Here is a 19329-nt window from a genome sequence, read left to right on the forward strand (position 1 = left end):
GAGGAACCAACTTCCCTCAGAATGCCCTCCAATATCACCTAAAATTACCGAACACTTATTGGGAGGAACCAACTTCCCTCAGAATGCCCTCCAATATCTCCTAAAATTACCGAACACTTATTGGGAGGAACCGACTTCCCTCAGAATGCCCCTTAATATCACCTAAAATTACCGAACACTTATTGGGAGGAACCGACTTCCCTCAGAATGCCTCCCAATATCACCTAAAATTACCGAACACTTATTGGGAGGAACCAACTTCCATCAGAATGCTCTCCAATATCACCGAAAATTACCGAACACTTATTGGGAGGAACCAACTTCCCTCAGAATGCCCTCCAATATCACCTAAAATTACCGAACACTTATTGGGAGGAACCAACTTCCCTCAGAATGCCCTCCAATATCTCCTAAAATTACCGAACACTTATTGGGAGGAACCGACTTCCCTCAGAATGCCCCTTAATATCACCTAAAATTACCGAACACTTATTGGGAGGAACCGACTTCCCTCAGAATGCCCCCTAATATCACCTAAAATTACCGAACACTTATTGGGAGAAACTTACTTCCTTCAGATTACCCCCCCTAATATCACTTAAAATTACCGAACACTTATTGGGAGGAACCAACATCCCTCAGAATGCCCTCCAATATCACCTAAAATTACCGAACACTTATTGGGAGGAACCGACTTCCCTCAGAATGCCTCCCAATATCACCTAAAATTACCGAACACTTATTGGGAGGAACCGACTTCCCTCAGAATGCCCCTTAATATCACCTAAAATTACCGAACACTTATTGGGAGGAACCGACTTCCCTCAGAATGCCCCCTAATATCACCTAAAATTACCGAACACTTATTGGGAGGAACCGACTTCTCTCAGAATGCCCCCTAATATCACCTAAAATTACCGAACACTTATTGGGAGGAACCGACTTCCCTCAGAATGCCCCCTAATATCACCTAAAATTACCGAACACTTATTGGGAGAAACTTACTTCCTTCAGATTACCCCCCCTAATATCACTTAAAATTACCGAACACTTATTGGGAGGAACCAACATCCCTCAGAATGCCTCCCACTATCACCTAAAATTACCGAACACTTATTGGGAGGAACCAACTTCCCTAAGAATGCCCTCCAATATCACCTAAAGTTACCGAAAACTTATTGGGAGGAACCGACTCCCCTCAGAATGCCCCTTAATATCACCTAAAATTACCGAACACTTATTGGGAGGAACCGACTTCCCTCAGAATGCCCCCTAATATCACCTAAAATTACCGAACACTTATTGGGAGGAACCGACTTCCCTTAGAATGCCCCCTAATATCACCTAAAATTACCGAACAATTATTAGGAGGAACCGACTTCCCTCAGAATGCCCCCTAATATCACCTAAAATTACCGAACACTTATTGGGAGGAACCAACTTGCCTAAGAATGCCCTCCAATATCACCTAAAATTACCGAACACTTATTGGGAGGAACCGACTTCCCTAAGAATGCCTCCCACTATCAAGTAAAATTACCGAACACTTATTGGGAGGAACCGACATCCCTCAGAATGCTTCTTAATATCACCTAAAATTACCGAACACTTATTGGGAGGAACCAACTTCCTTCAGAATGCCCCCTAATATCACCCAAAATTACCGAACACTTATTGGGAGGAACCGACATCCCTCAGAATGCCCCCTAATATCACCTAAAATTACCGAACACTTATTGGGAGGAACCGACTTCCCTAAGAATGCCTCCCACTATCACCTAAAATTACCGAACACTTATTGGGAGGAACCAACTTCCTTCAGAATGCCCCCTAATATCACCTAAAATTACCGAACACTTATTGGGAGGAACCGACATCCCTCAGAATGCCCCTAATATCACCTAAAATTACCGAACACTTATTGGGAGGAACCATCTTCCCTCAGAATGCCCCCTAATATCACCTAAAATTACCGAACACTTATTGGGAAAAACCAACTTCCCTAAGAATGCCTCCCACTATCACCTAAAATTACCGAACACTAATTGGGAGGAACCGACTTCCCTCAGAATGCCCCCTAATATCACCTAAAATAACCGAACACTTATTGGGAACAACCGACTTCCTTCAGAATGCCCCCTAATATCATATAAAATTACCGAACACTTATTGGAAGGAACCAACTTCCCTAAGAATGCCTCCCACTATCACCTAAAATTACCGAACACTTATTGGGAGGAACCGACATCCCTCAGAATGCCCCTTAATATCACCTAAAATTACCGAACACTTATTGGGAGGAACCGACTTCCCTAAGAATGCCCTCCAATATCACCTAAAATTACCGAACATTTATTGGGAGGAACCAACTTCCCTCAGAATGCCTCCCACTATCACCTTAAATTACCGAACACTTTTTGGGAGGAACCGACATCCCTCAGAATGCCCCTTAATATCACCTAAAATTACCGAACACTTATTGGGAGGAACCGACTTCCCTAAGAATGCCCTCCAATATCACCTAAAATTACCGAACACTTATTGGGAGGAACAAACTTCCCTCAGAATGCCTCCCACTATCACCTTAAATTACCGAACACTTTTTGGGAGGAACCGACTTCCCTCAGAATGCCCCCTGATATCACCTAAAATTACCGAACACTTATTGGGAGGAACCGACTTCCCTCAGAATGCCCCCTAATATCACCTAAAATTATCGAACACTTATTGGGAGGAACCGACTTCCCTCAGAATGCCCCCTGATATCACCTAAAATTACCGAACACTTATTGGGAGGAACCGACTTCCCTAAGAATGCCCTCCAATATCACCTAAAATTACCGAACACTTATTGGGAGGAACCGACTTCCCTCAGAATGCCCCCTGATATCACCTAAAATTACCGAACACTTATTGGGAGGAACCGACTTCCCTAAGAATGCCTCCCACTATCACCTAAAATTACCGAACAATTATTGGGAGGAACCAACTTCCCTCAGAATGCCTCCCACTATCACCTAAAATTACCGAACACTTATTGGGAGGAACCGACTTCCCTCAGAATGCCCCCTAATATCATATAAAATTACCGAACGCTTATTGGAAGGAACCAACTTCCCTAAGAATGCCTCCCACTATCACCTAAAATTACCGAACACTTATTGGGAGGAACCAACTTCCCTCAGAATGCCTCCCACTATCACCTAAAATTACCGAACACTTATTGGGAGGAACCGACTTCCCTCAGAATGCCCCCTAATATCACCTAAAATTATCGAACACTTATTGGGAGGAACCGACTTCCCTCAGAATGCCTCCCACTATCACCTAAAATTACCGAACACTTTTTGGGAGGAACCGACTTCCCTCAGAATGCCCCCTAATATCACCTAAAATTATCGAACACTTATTGGGAGGAACCGACTTCCCTCAGAATGCCCCCTGATATCACCTAAAATTACCGAACACTTATTGGGAGGAACCGACTTCCCTAAGAATGCCCTCCAATATCACCTAAAATTACCGAACACTTATTGGGAGGAACCGACTTCCCTCAGAATGCCCCCTGATATCACCTAAAATTACCGAACACTTATTGGGAGGAACCGACTTCCCTAAGAATGCCTCCCACTATCACCTAAAATTACCGAACATTTATTGGGAGGAACCAACTTCCCTAAGAATGCCCTCCAATATCACCTAAAAATACCGAACACTTATTGGGAGGAACCAACTTCCCTCAGAATGCCTCCCACTATCACCTAAAATTACCGAACACTTATTGGGAGGAACCGACTTCCCTCAGAATGCCCCCTAATATCATATAAAATTACCGAACGCTTATTGGAAGGAACCAACTTCCCTAAGAATGCCTCCCACTATCACCTAAAATTACCGAACACTTATTGGGAGGAACCAACTTCCCTCAGAATGCCTCCCACTATCACCTAAAATTACCGAACATTTATTGGGAGGAACCAACTTCCCTAAGAATGCCCTCCAATATCACCTAAAATTACCGAACACTTATTGGGAGGAACCAACTTCCCTCAGAATGCCTCCCACTATCACCTTAAATTACCGAACACTTTTTGGGAGGAACCGACTTCCCTCAGAATGCCCCCTAATATCACCTAAAATTATCGAACACTTATTGGGAGGAACCGACTTCCCTCAGAATGCCCCCTGATATCACCTAAAATTACCGAACACTTATTGGGAGGAACCGACTTCCCTCAGAATGCCCCCTAATATCACCTAAAATTATCGAACACTTATTGGGAGGAACCGACTTCCCTCAGAATGCCCCCTGATATCACCTAAAATTACCGAACACTTATTGGGAGGAACCGACTTCCCTAAGAATGCCCTCCAATATCACCTAAAATTACCGAACACTTATTGGGAGGAACCGACTTCCCTCAGAATGCCCCCTGATATCACCTAAAATTACCGAACACTTATTGGGAGGAACCAACTTCCCTCAGAATGCCTCCCACTATCACCTAAAATTACCGAACACTTATTGGGAGGAACCGACATCCCTCAGAATGCCCCTTAATATCACCTAAAATTACCGAACACTTATTGGGAGGAACCAACTTCCTTCAAAATGCCCCCTAATATCACCTAAAATTACCGAACACTTATTGGGAGGAACCGACATCCCTCAGAATGCCCCCTAATATCACCTAAAATTACCGAACACTTATTGGGAGGAACCATCTTCCCTCAGAATGCCCCCTAATATCACCTAAAATTACCGAACACTTATTGGGAGGAACCAACTTCACTCAGAATGCCTCCCACTATCACCTAAAATTACCGAACACTTATTGGGAGGAACCGACATCCCTCAGAATGCCCCTTAATATCACCTAAAATTACCGAACACTTATTGGGAGGAACCGACTTCCTTCAGAATGCCCCCTAATATCACCTAAAATTACCGAACACTTATTGGGAGGAACCAACTTCCCTAAGAATGCCTCCCACTATCACCTAAAATTACCGAACACTTATTGGGAGGAACCGACTTCCCTCAGAATGCCCCCTAATATCATATAAAATTACCGAACGCTTATTGGAAGGAACCAACTTCCCTAAGAATGCCTCCCACTATCACCTAAAATTACCGAACATTTATTGGGAGGAACCAACTTCCCTAAGAATGCACTCCAATATCACCTAAAATTATTGAACACTTATTGGGAGGAACCGACTTCCCTAAGAATGCCTCCCACTATCACCTAAAATTACCGAACACTTATTGGGAGGAACCAACTTCCCTCAGAATGCCTCCCACTATCACCTAAAATTACCGAACACTTATTGGGAGGAACCGACATCCCTCAGAATGCCCCCTAATATCACCTAAAATTACCGAACACTTATTGGGAGGAACCATCTTCCCTCAGAATGCCCCCTAATATCACCTAAAATTACCGAACACTTATTGGGAGGAACCAACTTCACTCAGAATGCCTCCCACTATCACCTAAAATTACCGAACACTTATTGGGAGGAACCGACTTCCCTCAGAATGCCCCCTAATATCATATAAAATTACCGAACGCTTATTGGAAGGAACCAACTTCCCTAAGAATGCCTCCCACTATCACCTAAAATTACCGAACACTTATTGGGAGGAACCAACTTCCCTCAGAATGCCTCCCACTATCACCTAAAATTACCGAACACTTATTGGGAGGAACCGACATCCCTCAGAATGCCCCTTAATATCACCTAAAATTACCGAACACTTATTGGGAGGAACCAACTTCCTTCAGAATGCCCCCTAATATCACCTAAAATTACCGAACACTTATTGGGAGGAACCGACATCCCTCAGAATGCCCCCTAATATCACCTAAAATTACCGAACACTTATTGGGAGGAACCATCTTCCCTCAGAATGCCCCCTAATATCACCTAAAATTACCGAACACTTATTGGGAGGAACCAACTTCACTCAGAATGCCTCCCACTATCACCTAAAATTACCGAACACTTATTGGGAGGAACCGACATCCCTCAGAATGCCCCTTAATATCACCTAAAATTACCGAACACTTATTGGGAGGAACCGACTTCCTTCAGAATGCCCCCTAATATCACCTAAAATTACCGAACACTTATTGGGAGGAACCGACTTCACTCAGAATGCCCCCTGATATCACCTAAAATTACCGAACACTTATTGGGAGGAACCGACTTCCCTAAGAATGCCCTCCAATATCACCTAAAAATTCCGAACACTTATTGGGAGGAACCAACTTCCCTCAGAATGCCTCCCACTATCACCTAAAATTACCGAACATTTATTGGGAGGAACCAACTTCCCTAAGAATGCCCTCCAATATCACCTAAAATTACCGAACACTTATTGGGAGGAACCAACTTCCCTAAGAATGCCTCCCACTATCACCTAAAATTACCGAACACTTATTGGGAGGAACCGACATCCCTCAGAATGCCCCTTAATATCACCTAAAATTACCGAACACTTATTGGGAGGAACCGACTTCACTCAGAATGCCCCCTGATATCACCTAAAATTACCGAACACTTATTGGGAGGAACCGACTTCCCTCAGAATGCCCCCTAATATCACCTAAAATTACCGAACACTTATTGGGAGGAACCGACTTCCCTAAGAATGCCCTCCAATATCACCTAAAAATTCCGAACACTTATTGGGAGGAACCAACTTCCCTCAGAATGCCTCCCACTATCACCTAAAATTACCAAACATTTATTGGGAGGAACCAACTTCCCTAAGAATGCCCTCCAATATCACTTAAAATTACCGAACACTTATTGGGAGGAACCAACTTCCCTCAGAATGCCTCCCACTATCACCTTAAATTACCGAACACTTTTTGGGAGGAACCGACTTCCCTCAGAATGCCCCCTAATATCACCTAAAATTATCGAACACTTATTGGGAGGAACCGACTTCACTCAGAATGCCCCCTGATATCACCTAAAATTACCGAACACTTATTGGGAGGAACCAACTTCCCTCAGAATGCCCCCTGATATCACCTAAAATTACCGAACACTTATTGGGAGGAATCGGCTTCACTCAGAATGCCCCCTGATATCACCTAAAATTACCGAACACTTATTGGGAGGAACCGACTTCACTCAGAATGCCCCCTAATATCACCTAAAATTACCGAACACTTATTGGGAGGAACCGACTTCACTCAGAATGCCCCCTGATATCACCTAAAATTACCGAACACTTATTGGGAGGAATCGACTTCCCTCAGAATGCCCCCTAATATCACCTAAAATTACCGAACACTTATTGGGAGGAACCGACTTCCCTAAGAATGCCCTCCAATATCACCTAAAAATTCCGAACACTTATTAGGAGGAACCAACTTCCCTCAGAATGCCTCCCACTATCACCTTAAATTACCGAACACTTTTTGGGAGGAACCGACTTCCCTCAGAATGCCCCCTAATGTCACCTAAAATTATCGAACACTTATTGGGAGGAACCGACTTCCCTCAGAATGCCCCCTAATGTCACCTAAAATTACCGAACACTTTTTGGGAGGAACCGACTTCCCTCAGAATGCCCCCTAATGTCACCTAAAATTACCGAACATTTATTGGGAGGAACCAACTTCCCTAAGAATGCCCTCCAATATCACCTAAAATTACCGAACACTTATTGGGAGGAATCGACTTCACTCAGAATGCCCCCTGATATCACCTAAAATTACCGAACACTTATTGGGAGGAATCGACTTCCCTCAGAATGCCCCCTAATATCACCTAAAATTACCGAACACTTATTGGGAGGAACCGACTTCCCTAAGAATGCCCTCCAATATCACCTAAAAATTCCGAACACTTATTGGGAGGAACCAACTTCCCTCAGAATGCCTCCTACTATCACCTTAAATTACCGAACACTTTTTGGGAGGAACCGACTTTCCTCAGAATGCCCCCTAATGTCACCTAAAATTACCGAACACTTTTTGGGAGGAACCGACTTCCCTCAGAATGCCCCCTAATGTCACCTAAAATTACCGAACATTTATTGGGAGGAACCAACTTCCCTAAGAATGCCCTCCAATATCACCTAAAATTACCGAACACTTATTGGGAGGAATCGACTTCACTCAGAATGCCCCCTGATATCACCTAAAATTACCGAACACTTATTGGGAGGAATCGACTTCCCTCAGAATGCCCCCTAATATCACCTAAAATTACCGAACACTTATTGGGAGGAACCGACTTCCCTAAGAATGCCCTCCAATATCACCTAAAAATTCCGAACACTTATTGGGAGGAACCAACTTCCCTCAGAATGCCTCCTACTATCACCTTAAATTACCGAACACTTTTTGGGAGGAACCGACTTTCCTCAGAATGCCCCCTAATGTCACCTAAAATTACCGAACACTTTTTGGGAGGAACCGACTTCCCTCAGAATGCCCCCTAATGTCACCTAAAATTACCGAACATTTATTGGGAGGAACCAACTTCCCTAAGAATGCCCTCCAATATCACCTAAAATTACCGAACACTTATTGGGAGGAACCAACTTCCCTCAGAATGCTCCCCTATATTATCTTAAATTTCCGAACATTTATTTAAAACCCCCTACTTCCCGCAATAATCCACCTTAATATCTCCCATTCATACCTTAAATAGTACAGAACAGACTGTGTACCCGATGGTATGTAATGCCAGAAAAAAGAATAATCACAGCTTATTTATCAAATTAGCTGTAATTATACAACACTAATAAATTAACACACATTAATTATGGAATTATTCATTAAATTACTTATTTAAAATCAATAAAATAATATCTGAGCATAACCCCACCCCATCTGAATAGCACCGCAGTTCAACTGCGAGTGCAAGGAAACCCAACTCGGCAGAGGATTTTAAACACCACGCAGCTCGTCTTGCTCTCGGCGACTAACATTGGTATCGCTACTAGCATAGCAATGTTTTAAAAATCTTGCGCGCGTCCTTTCGCACGCAACCTCCGCATTGCTTTCCGCCATAGCGGAAATTCGATGCGCCGCTTTGAACTGTGCGCATTCCCCACATCAACAATAACAGAGGCATGGTCATGGCTACAAACTTCTCCGGCTCTCCACCCGAACGACCAACTCGCCCAGATTGGTGCAATGTTTGTTATGCACGACCAAACATAACACCAATCAGGACCAGTTGGTTGGTTGTGTGGCAATGTTTGGCTATTCATGTGCGTTGCAATAGTTTCGCTTGCCTGCTGGTGGGAGAGAAAACAGCAAGCACACGAACGGGAAGTGCTGCCAAAGCACGGTTCAATGAAATCGGGGCGATGTTTTTCGCAATTCGATGAGTTTCTTACCTAACTTTGAATTAATTATTGTGGCCAAACTACAAAAAAATCAATGTTGGTCCCAAAGAGAGTTTGGTAGAAAACAACATAAACAATCTTTTGTAGAATATCACTTTTCTACTTTACTACGTGTTTTTATTAAAAAACAACAAAAATACCTAAAAAAAGAGCATTTTTTTCTGCTTTTGCCGCAAACTTTCCAAAATTTAAGCATGTTAATCACTTCAGATCGAGTTTTTGTCCAAGAAGCATAACAGCACAATGGTTCACGCTTTCAATTCATGCAAAAAGATTGAGATTTTGATCAAAGATAGCTGAGATACAATTTTTTAAAGTTTTGCATGTTGAAAATCATAGAATTTTGAATAACTCACTTAGCAGTGATTTGCGACCCCATGTTCCTTGGGCACTTTTTCATGTCTCATTAAGACCTATCTGCCCCCAAATTATTTAAAGTCCGGAAACAAACACCCTGTATATGAAAAACAAAATTTGTTAGCTCACTAGCACCACCTGTTGGCGGAATTTGGAACCAAAATATTCATTAACTGTAAGTCCTTGACCAGCTTAAGACGTCTGCTTGTCTCTTATATCACAGGATTTGATACCCCTTAGCGGGTTTTGGATTTACTGGCATGCTTTCGGTTCACCAAATGCTCAAACAACACTGACCCCTTTAAACACACTGCGTGTGCACTGAGTTCTGTTTTTTCTGCGTGCGCGCAGAAGTTGCGCACTGGGATTATGATCTGCGGCCTGCGGGCTCTCATTGCTCTCACGCTGCACTCTAATCACCCACACAAAAACTCTGCGCGAGAGAAATTATGTACATTTTATTGTGCGTTTATTCTCTTTCTCTTTTGTAAGGTAAATGAAACTGAGAAGTTCAGTGAAAGATGAGCGTAAATGGGCACAATTTCTGCGTGACATGCCATGCAAGGAATATTATTTTCCGTATTTAACCTTAATGAATACCATTACTTTTCATCATTTATGGGCATGTATTTCGAATTGCAATGGGGTAAAAATTGCTGCATATAAGCTATTGCAAGTTTTAGAAGACACTTTCCTATTTTCCAATAAGGGGCTGTCCATAAACCACGTGGTCATGAGGGAGGGGGGGGTTTCGGCCTATGAGCATTTTGTATGGACGAATAAAAATTTTTGTATGGACAAATGACCACGTGGGGGGGGGGGGGTTGAGAAGTCCCAAAAAAATGACCACGTGGTTTATGGCCAGCCCCTAATGATTGTTTTGAAGTTGTTGAATAATTTTGCTATCACTCGTTCTATTTTTTAATCGTCGTTTTTCTGTCGAATTCTGATCACTTTTTCATGTCTTCCAATTTGTCTTTAGTCTATTTAACCTCTTTACCCTTTTAGACTTTTTGTCCATTCGACCTTTTGTTCATTCGACCTTTTGTCCATTCGACCTTTTGTCCATTCGACCTTTTGTCCATTCGACCTTTTATCCATTCGACCTTTTGTCCTTCGACCTTTTGTCCTTCGACCTTATGTCTTTCAAATTTTGATGGCAGAAACATGCTTTTGTTATGAAATATGATGTTTTTCTATAGAAACTCTGATTTTTTAGGGGTTAGGCCCTTTAAAAGGGCGTAACTCAAAATTTCGTCTAACATTTTTTTTTTAATTTGCCCAGAGATGTAGGAATGATGAAGAAAGAGAATGGCGTTTCAGGTTTTGATGGTATATTTTTTTTTTTTTTTTTTTTTTTGATAATAACGGTAAATGAAGCACCGTGGAGTCATTTAAGAGATTTTCAGGGTGTTTCAGGAACATGTTAAGGGCGTTCCTAGAGGTTTTAGGGGTGTATGATAGCATTGCAGGGGCGTTTCAAGGGTGTTTGAGATGCGTTTCAGGGGGTACTGAAGGCGTCCAAGGGGGCATCAAAGGCATTTCAAATTGAATATGATGATTTCAAGGGCGTTTCAACGGGATTACGGAGGTTTCAAGGACGTTTCGAGGCTGTTTAGGTCAAGGTCGTACCAGGGGGTTTCAAGAACACCTTTAAATCAAAGGGTATTTCAGGGGCGTTCCAAAACATATTGTGATGGAGTCTCTTAAAATCCTCTGTAATTTCCTAAAATGCCTCCAAGATCCTCTTAAACACATACGTAACGCCCTGCATCCCACCGAATAGGCTCTGAAACTACCTGAAATGCCTCCAAAATTTCATTAAACCCCCTCAGACCCCAGCTAACGCACCTGAAAGGCTCCGAAACCCTGAAAACTCCTCCATAACGCCTCTGAATCCCGCCGAAAATGCTCTGGAACCTCCTGAAATGCTTCTAAAATCTCCCTTGAATTCCCTCGGACTACATGTATTGCACCTGAGAGACTCCGAAACTCCTGAAAACTCCTCCGTAACGCATTCGCAACGCCCCTGAATCCCGCTGAAATGCTCTGAAACTTCCTGAAATGCCTCCAAAATCTCCCTTTAAATTCTTTCTGACCCCATGTAACGCACTTGAGAGGCTCCGAAACCCCGACAACTTCTTCGTAACGCCTCTGAATCTCCCCGTAAATGCTCTGAATCTTCCTGAAACGCCTCTGAAATCCCACTTAAACTCCTTGGACCCCATGAAGAGCACCTATCAGGCTCCGAATCCTCGAAAACTCCTCCGTAACGCTTCCGTAACGCCTCTGAATCCAGCCGAAAATGCTCTGAAACTTCATAAATGCCTGCAAAATCCTTCTCAAACCCCCTTGAACTGCATGTAACGGACTCTTGACAGGCTCCAACGTACCTGAGACGGTCCAAAACCCCCGAAAAGTCACCTGTAACGCTTCCGTAACGTCTCTGAATCTTGGCGAACATGCTCTGAAACTTCCAGAAATGTCTCCAAAATCCCCCTTAAACCCCCTTGAACACCATGTAACGCACTTGAGACGCTCCGAAACCTCCGTAACGCTTCCGTAACGACGCTGAATCCAGACGAAAATGCTCTGCAACTTCCTGAAATGCCTGCAAAATCCCCCTTAAACTTTTTTGGATCCCATGTAACGCATCTGAGACCCTCCGGAATCTCCGTCTCCGCAACGCCTCTGAAACCAGCATAAAATGCTCCGAGACTTCCAGAAATGCTTCAGAAACCGCCTTAAGACCCACTCGGACCCCATTTAATGCACGTGAGACATTCGGAAACCTCCGAAAATGTACCTGTAATTAACATTGAGCAAATCTGGCTGAGACATCGATTCTTGTGAATCGATTCGAATCGGATCAGCAGAATCGATTCTCCGATTTAATCGATGTTTTCACATCGATTCGATATTATTGATTTGTCTTTATTGAAGAGACTTTCAGCCCTTGTCTGGTTCGTCTCTCTCTTCGATATTATAAAATATTAGAAAACTATAAAACAATTCGTTTGCTGCATTATTTGTCTAAGAAAATTCAATATCAAAATATTAGAGAACTTCGCAACTCTGATTCGAAAATGAATATAACGTTAAAAAAGTGCATTCTAAAAAAAAAAAGAAATTAAATATTTTTGAATCGATAGAAAAGTCCCCAGAACTCTGAGAAGTATTCCGGTATCTTAGTAGGAATTCACTCTGAATTCTATTAAGGGTTTTCCTAGAATACTGAGAGAGATTACTCCATATCTTTGAGACGGGTTGTCTTAGAGTCCCGAGAGGAATTCTCCCAGAATCCTGTGATGGATGGCCTCAGAATCCTAAGAAAAGCTTTTCCTTGGGATTCTCTCAAAATGATCCAGATTTGTAATAGGATTATCCTAAATTCCTAATATGAATTAGGAAATCATGAGAGGAAATTCAAGAACTTTTCTTTCACATTCTTGAGATAAATTCATCTAGAATTGTGAGAGAAATTCCCACAAAACAAAAAAGATTTTCGGAATTGTAAAATGAATCGCCCAAGAAACTTAAGAGAAATGACCCAGAATCCTAAAAAGCGTAACTTAAAACCCTAAGAAGGATTCCAGAATTCTGAGAAAGATTCCCTCAAAATACTGGGCGAGTTTGCCAAAGAAACCTGAGATATACTCTCACAGAATTCTGGAAGATAGGATTCCCCCAGAAGCTTGAGAAGAATTCCTCCAGAACCCTTTAAAGTATTCTCCCAGAATTCCCTTAAAATTCTGGGTGGAATACTTTAGAATGCTGCAAATAAGTCTGCCATAATCCCGAAAGGTACTCTCTAGAATTCTACGAGTGATTCCTCCAGAATCCTGAGAGGGATCATAAGAGGGGTTCTTCCAGATTCTTGAGAGAAATATATCTAGAAACCTAAGATGGATTTTTCCGAAAATGATGAGGATTCTCCCTGGAAGGGATTACGATGGACTTCTCCAGCATCCTGAGAAGGATTCTCTGGAATTATAAGAGGTATTCCCACATAAAACAGGAAAATTACCGCAGATTCCTGAAAGACATTGCCCAGAATCATTGAAAGGACTCCCCTAAACTCCTGAAAGAGATTGTCCCTGAACTCTGAGAGTGATTCCTCCAGAATACTTTAAATTATTTCACCAGTATCTCAACGGAATCTTCCTATAATCAAGTCAGGGATTTTCCCAGAATCCTGAAAGGGGTTTCTAGCGAGGGATTCTTCAAAATCCCAATTTCTCTAGAGAACTGTGCCCAGAATCTCGTGAGAGATTCTTCAATAATTGATAATTCTGAAGAAAGTGTCCTAGAATCTTCAAAACTATAGCCCCACAATTCCAGGGATTTCTTCAGAATCATGAGACAAATTCCCCAGAATCTTGGAAGAAATTTTCCCAGAAAGCCGAATTTTTAGAGAATCTTGGGAAGAGTACTAAGTGATATTCCCCCAGAATCTTAAAAGGATCTTACGCAGAGGGATTTCGCCACAAGTCTGAGAATGCTGAGTATGATTCTCCAAGAATTCTGAGAGGAGTTCCTCAGAATGCCAAGAAAAATTTCCTCAGAATTCTGAGTGGGATCGTAATTGAGGGTCTTACAGAATCCTTAGAGAGATCAACCCAGATCATACAGAAATTACTTATTATGGTCCTCGGGATTCTTAGACGGATATCCCTAAAACTCTCTGGCGGATTCTTCCAGAATACTGAGAGGAATTCTTCTGCAGTATTGAAAGGCATCCTGAGAGGGGATCTTCAACATTATTAAGAGAAATTCATCTAGAATCCTGATAGGGATTCTCAAAAAAAAAATGTTCGGAATGGAATGCTGAGAAGGATGCGCTAGAACCATAAGAATTATTCATCCAGAAACCTGAGAAAGATTCACTTAGAGTCCTGGGAGGGATTGCTCAAGAAACCTGAGATATACAGTATAAGACTCAAATTTTGGGCCCTGGGACTGCTCGGTTCTGGAAGAGTACCGTCTTAAGCCCCAGACAGCTGATCTAAGCCGCGGCCGTCTACGGGGTGGGTCTCCAAAACCTCTTTTAGTCCCAGGTCTCAGGGCGCCTGGCGTGGGGAGGTTTTCGGGCGCGAGGAATCTGAACTAACAACTTTAATGTGGGTACAAATATATTAAACAACTTACGTCAATGCCGAAAGGATTGTTCGGTGGGTTTGATGGCGGCGCAGGGTTCAGTTGGCGGGAGCAGTGTGGCGACGGAAGGGTTCGGTCGCAAGGGATCCGGGCTTTGGGGTCCCGAAATCGGCCCCAAGTCCGGCCGGGGTGCTGGTAACTCCGACAGGAATGGCAGAAAACCCGGGAGCGTTTGCTGTAGAACTCGGCGACACGTGGTACGAGCGACGAACGCGAACGGCAACGGCAGTGATGGCCCGCTCATAAAACGACCCAGGGAGCTCGAGATCGACCACAATACCGGCCGGGATGGCGGAAAATCTGCTTGGGATCACCAGACGTCACGCCGAGGGTCGCGGGGTACTGGCTGAGGCTGTCACGGAAAATGTCCGCGTTCAAAAGGCTTCGTGGGCAAGCGCGCCGTAGGCACTCGACGGGATGGTTCCGAAGGCCGGGAGTGCGGCCCACTCGATGGCAGTCTGGGCCTGGGTTAACGTGTCGCGAAACGGCGACACTAACTGCCTTCTCTCGCTCGGCGTCCGTATCTTCCCCGTCTTCATACGGACACCCACTCACTCACCCACTCATGGTCACAACGCGTTTACCTGTTTCCGCCCACGCGCGGTACTCATATTAGCAATCGCTGTCATCATAGTCGCTCATCCACCTGTTCTGCGTTGTGAATGTCAACCCACCGAACGCCGTATTTAAAAACACCGTTGGTTCGAACTAAATAATACAAATATTGTTCCCTATTTTCCCGCGCTCGATATGGTAAACTGAATCAAATGTTATTGCTGGTAACAACAGGTATACTTCGATTTAGTGGAACCTCGATTTTATGTACTACGATTTCATGTACATTTTACCTCGATTTTATATACATTTTATAATGGTAAAAAAATAAATTTTATATATTTTAATCGAATGAAAAAAATTGATTCGTTCGATGTCGTGCGGCTTAAACATCGATTCAAAAAATCTACTAATCGAAACAAAAACATCGATGTTGCGAACATCGATTCAAAATTACCCAACGCTACCTGTAAAGCCTACAAAACAGGAAAAGGGCATTATAGTCTCAGTCGACTCAAAACAAAGGAAAAGAAGAAGAATCCAGGAAAAAGTGTTTTCAGAGGAGAATTGGTACTTCCAGTCAATGATACAGAACGAAGGGAGCCCCATAAGTCTACCAGTCAATTTAAAATTAGAAAATATGTTTGATATGTCACAATCAGTTCAACTATTTTTAACAAGAAAAACTTGTTTTTTTTTTTTGGCAAAATTTTCATGCGATTTCAGTGTATCAAACTAACACCATTCGATTCCATTCCTGGAGAAGTATACTAGGAGGAAGCTGACTACAGAAGGATTACCGGAATAAACTCCAGTTTTCCAGTTGAATGATTTTCATGAAGAATCCTCATAAGATCTCCTCGAGGAAATCACTAATGTGAGAGAAATCTGTGAAGAAATTCCTCCACAGAATTCGTGAGAATATTTCTGTAGAATATGTTGAAAGAATCTGAAAATGAATTACTTGAGCATCTCCAGGTAAAATCTTTGGACAACTTTCATGAAGAATGCCAAAATATATAGTAGGAGGTGTCCATTGCATAACTTCTCTTGGAGTCCTCTAAGAATCTCAAGTAGAAGCTCCAGGAAAAATCACTCGAGGAACTCCAGGAGAAATCACAGAAGGAAATCTGGAGAAACTTCAGGGGAAATTTAATTGCTATCTCAATTTCAACTGTATAAATATAATACTACATAGTACACAAATATGAAATAAGCAAGTTTGTTTTGGATTTGTAATCAGCTCAATTTGAGAGATCTTTATAAAGTCGTTTAATCAGAAAACTATGTTTTTTACGCCTTCCGAACCAATTTTCCCCTTGTTGCGTGCTTGTAAAATTATAATTCAATATTCTCCTCCAAATTTCAATTAATGTAAAACACGTGCTTTTTGTTTCACACAAACGACATCAGTTCGCAAAAAAAAATCTTTTAATAACCTCACTCACCTTTTTGTTTGTTTTTCCTCTCTCATCAGGCAATTTTACATCTCGTTAACAAGCCACTCCAAATGAGCACCATCACCTCCACCAGCACCATCAGCTCCATCGCCATCGTCGACCATCAGCCCACCGCCCATCGCAGCAATTCAGTCATCATTGAAAATTTTCAGGTAAGATTATTAACTACTATGGAGTACAATAATGGGACGAACTTTTTGGGGGGCACCTTTCTCAACCCGACGAACGAACACAGTAGTTGAGCTGAAACATTTGTACAGTTAACTAAAATGTCTGCTTATTAGTAAAGGAAGTTGAAGGAGTCAATCAGTACGAAGTTTTTCATTCTACCAAAAATAAATATAACAACCACGATACAACTTTCAAGATTGGTAAAGTTCTGTATCCGCCGCCACCGAATCAGAAAAATAAACCACGCTGCACAAAATTATCGAGCGCTCAAAACCAATCAACGACAACGCTATGGCGCGGGCGGCTGCGAGTTAACAGTAAGCTTTAAATATAAAGCGTATTACAGTAATCGCCTTTTAAAAAGGAACATTCTTTTTATGTTTGTGGCATTTATATAAAAAAAAAGTTTATGCGCCAAGTGTATCAACGACGACAACAATAAGCTTTCTCAGCCAGCATCCGTCGTGTTTGTTCTCCGGACATGGGTGACTGATAGGGGGAATCGGTGTGAAATGGGTAAGTGGAATACCAGCATTGGCTGGATTTTTCAAAAACAAAACTGTTGCTAACGTATCGCCGGATTAACTACACTCACATAAGGAACCAATGAGACTAACAGGTATCTTCAATGTGTAACATTTGGTGATCTTCTAGTTAGATGAGAATGACGCATGCTACGTCAGATTGCAGGTCAATGTGATACAAGGGAAAGGAAGAGATAATGGGATCGCTTGCCCATGTCAGATTGTATATAGCACTGAGCTTGTTCAATTTTCTCTGGATATAGGAAAGTTTGAGAAATTACTATTTGGAAGAGGTTTAACAACAGGGAAACAACATTTCAAACTGTTTCTAGATCTAGCAATGTTGTATTGTTGTATTTGTAGAGATGAGAAAGACAAATATACTAAGTAGGACAAAAAAAAAACTCGGGGAACCCATAACCTTGTGTATACGTATCAGAAGTGGTAGTCGTTAGACCACGCATCATTAGACCTACCATCTATTGGCATTTAATTTTTCGAATAAGGAGTTGGTGTAAATGAACCAGGCATCATCATTTCCTGGTGTTTTAGAACAGCTTTTGAAATATGTCAAATCGCTTCAAGATGAAGCTAAACCTCAACTTCAGAGGGCACATTTTACCCCCATTTCACCCCCAGGCTGTGGGACCCGAGACAGACAACAGCTGGCATGAGGATTTGCTTTCTATACTACTCAGTCAGGCGGTATGGAATATATATACGCTAAGGCTCTCAACAAACAAAGTATGAATGGAAAAGTTTGCTGAATGATACAGTTTCCGTGCGTTGATGTACCGAAGTGACATGAACAGAAAACAGAAAAGTTTAATTCTGTCACGAGCGGAGAGCGACGTGGGACTACTGCAGGAGGCTGCAATATTGTTGCTTACAACTGGATTGTCTAGTGGTGTATATTTAGTTGAGATGGAAATTATGAAAGTAGTTTAAGTTTTTGGCCGATTGTCCGAAGACTCTGAATCAGATAAACAATGCTACGAAGAACTCGGTGCATTTGGATATATGTATACGCTTAAACTGCTCAGCACTAAAATGTGTAAGACCTACTCATAAATGCATAATTTCGATACAGGTGTTTGTCATGACAAATATTTGCCACTGAAGTCCAACATTCATCCAAGATTGCTACGATTCACGTTGTGTTGGTCATTTGTTGGGTTTGTTTCGCCAAATATTTTTCACGTCTAATGGGACCCTACCACTCATAGAATGTGTAAGAATTACACATTTGGTTCGCCAAGGTCACTATTAAACCTAGCTAGATTGTCATACAGAAAAAAAATCAACTTTAACAATTTTGTGGACGCAGGAGCAGATTTTGTGGATGTGTAAGTCTTACACATTTTATGAGTGGTATGGAAATTATGCTTTTGTGAGTAGGTCTTACAAATTTTAGTGCTAAGCGGTTTTACTGTGTAATTATGTAGATTGAAAAAAATACCACCTGTTTCGATGCGATTCTAACCCACGACTCCGTATCACTAGTCCGGCGCTTTAACCAACCAAGCCAGAGAATGAACTACGATACTGTGGAATGAGACACTACATTTCGTGGCTTTGTTGTTTACAATTCGGACTTCAATAAATGCCGTCGCCTTTCCATGTGTATTTTGAATGAGTTTCAAATTTGTGGGTTAGCGTGCTTGAGAAAGTGAGCTGATTCATGATTTGCTGGTGGTACCTCATTAGAAGCTCCTTTTGAAAT

General features: G+C 42.2%; 1 protein-coding gene across 10 annotated transcripts in view; it reads left to right on the forward strand.

The window, feature by feature from the left end:
• The window catches only part of LOC109397319 (EGFR adapter protein), a 275114-nt gene that overhangs the window by 211289 nt on the left and 44496 nt on the right, over positions 1-19329 (forward strand). For 9 of the 10 annotated variants that reach the window (XM_062853753.1, XM_062853755.1, XM_062853759.1 and 6 more), the window contains one exon: positions 16929-17063. The exons of the other annotated variant lie outside the window; for it this stretch is intronic. The gene's annotated coding sequence lies outside the window, so the exon portion shown is untranslated. The remainder of the gene's footprint in view (positions 1-16928; positions 17064-19329) is intronic. 10 annotated transcript variants of the gene reach the window in all.

This window comes from Aedes albopictus, chromosome 2, assembly GCF_035046485.1.
Source record: "Aedes albopictus strain Foshan chromosome 2, AalbF5, whole genome shotgun sequence".
NCBI classification, from domain to species: domain Eukaryota; kingdom Metazoa; phylum Arthropoda; class Insecta; order Diptera; family Culicidae; genus Aedes; species Aedes albopictus.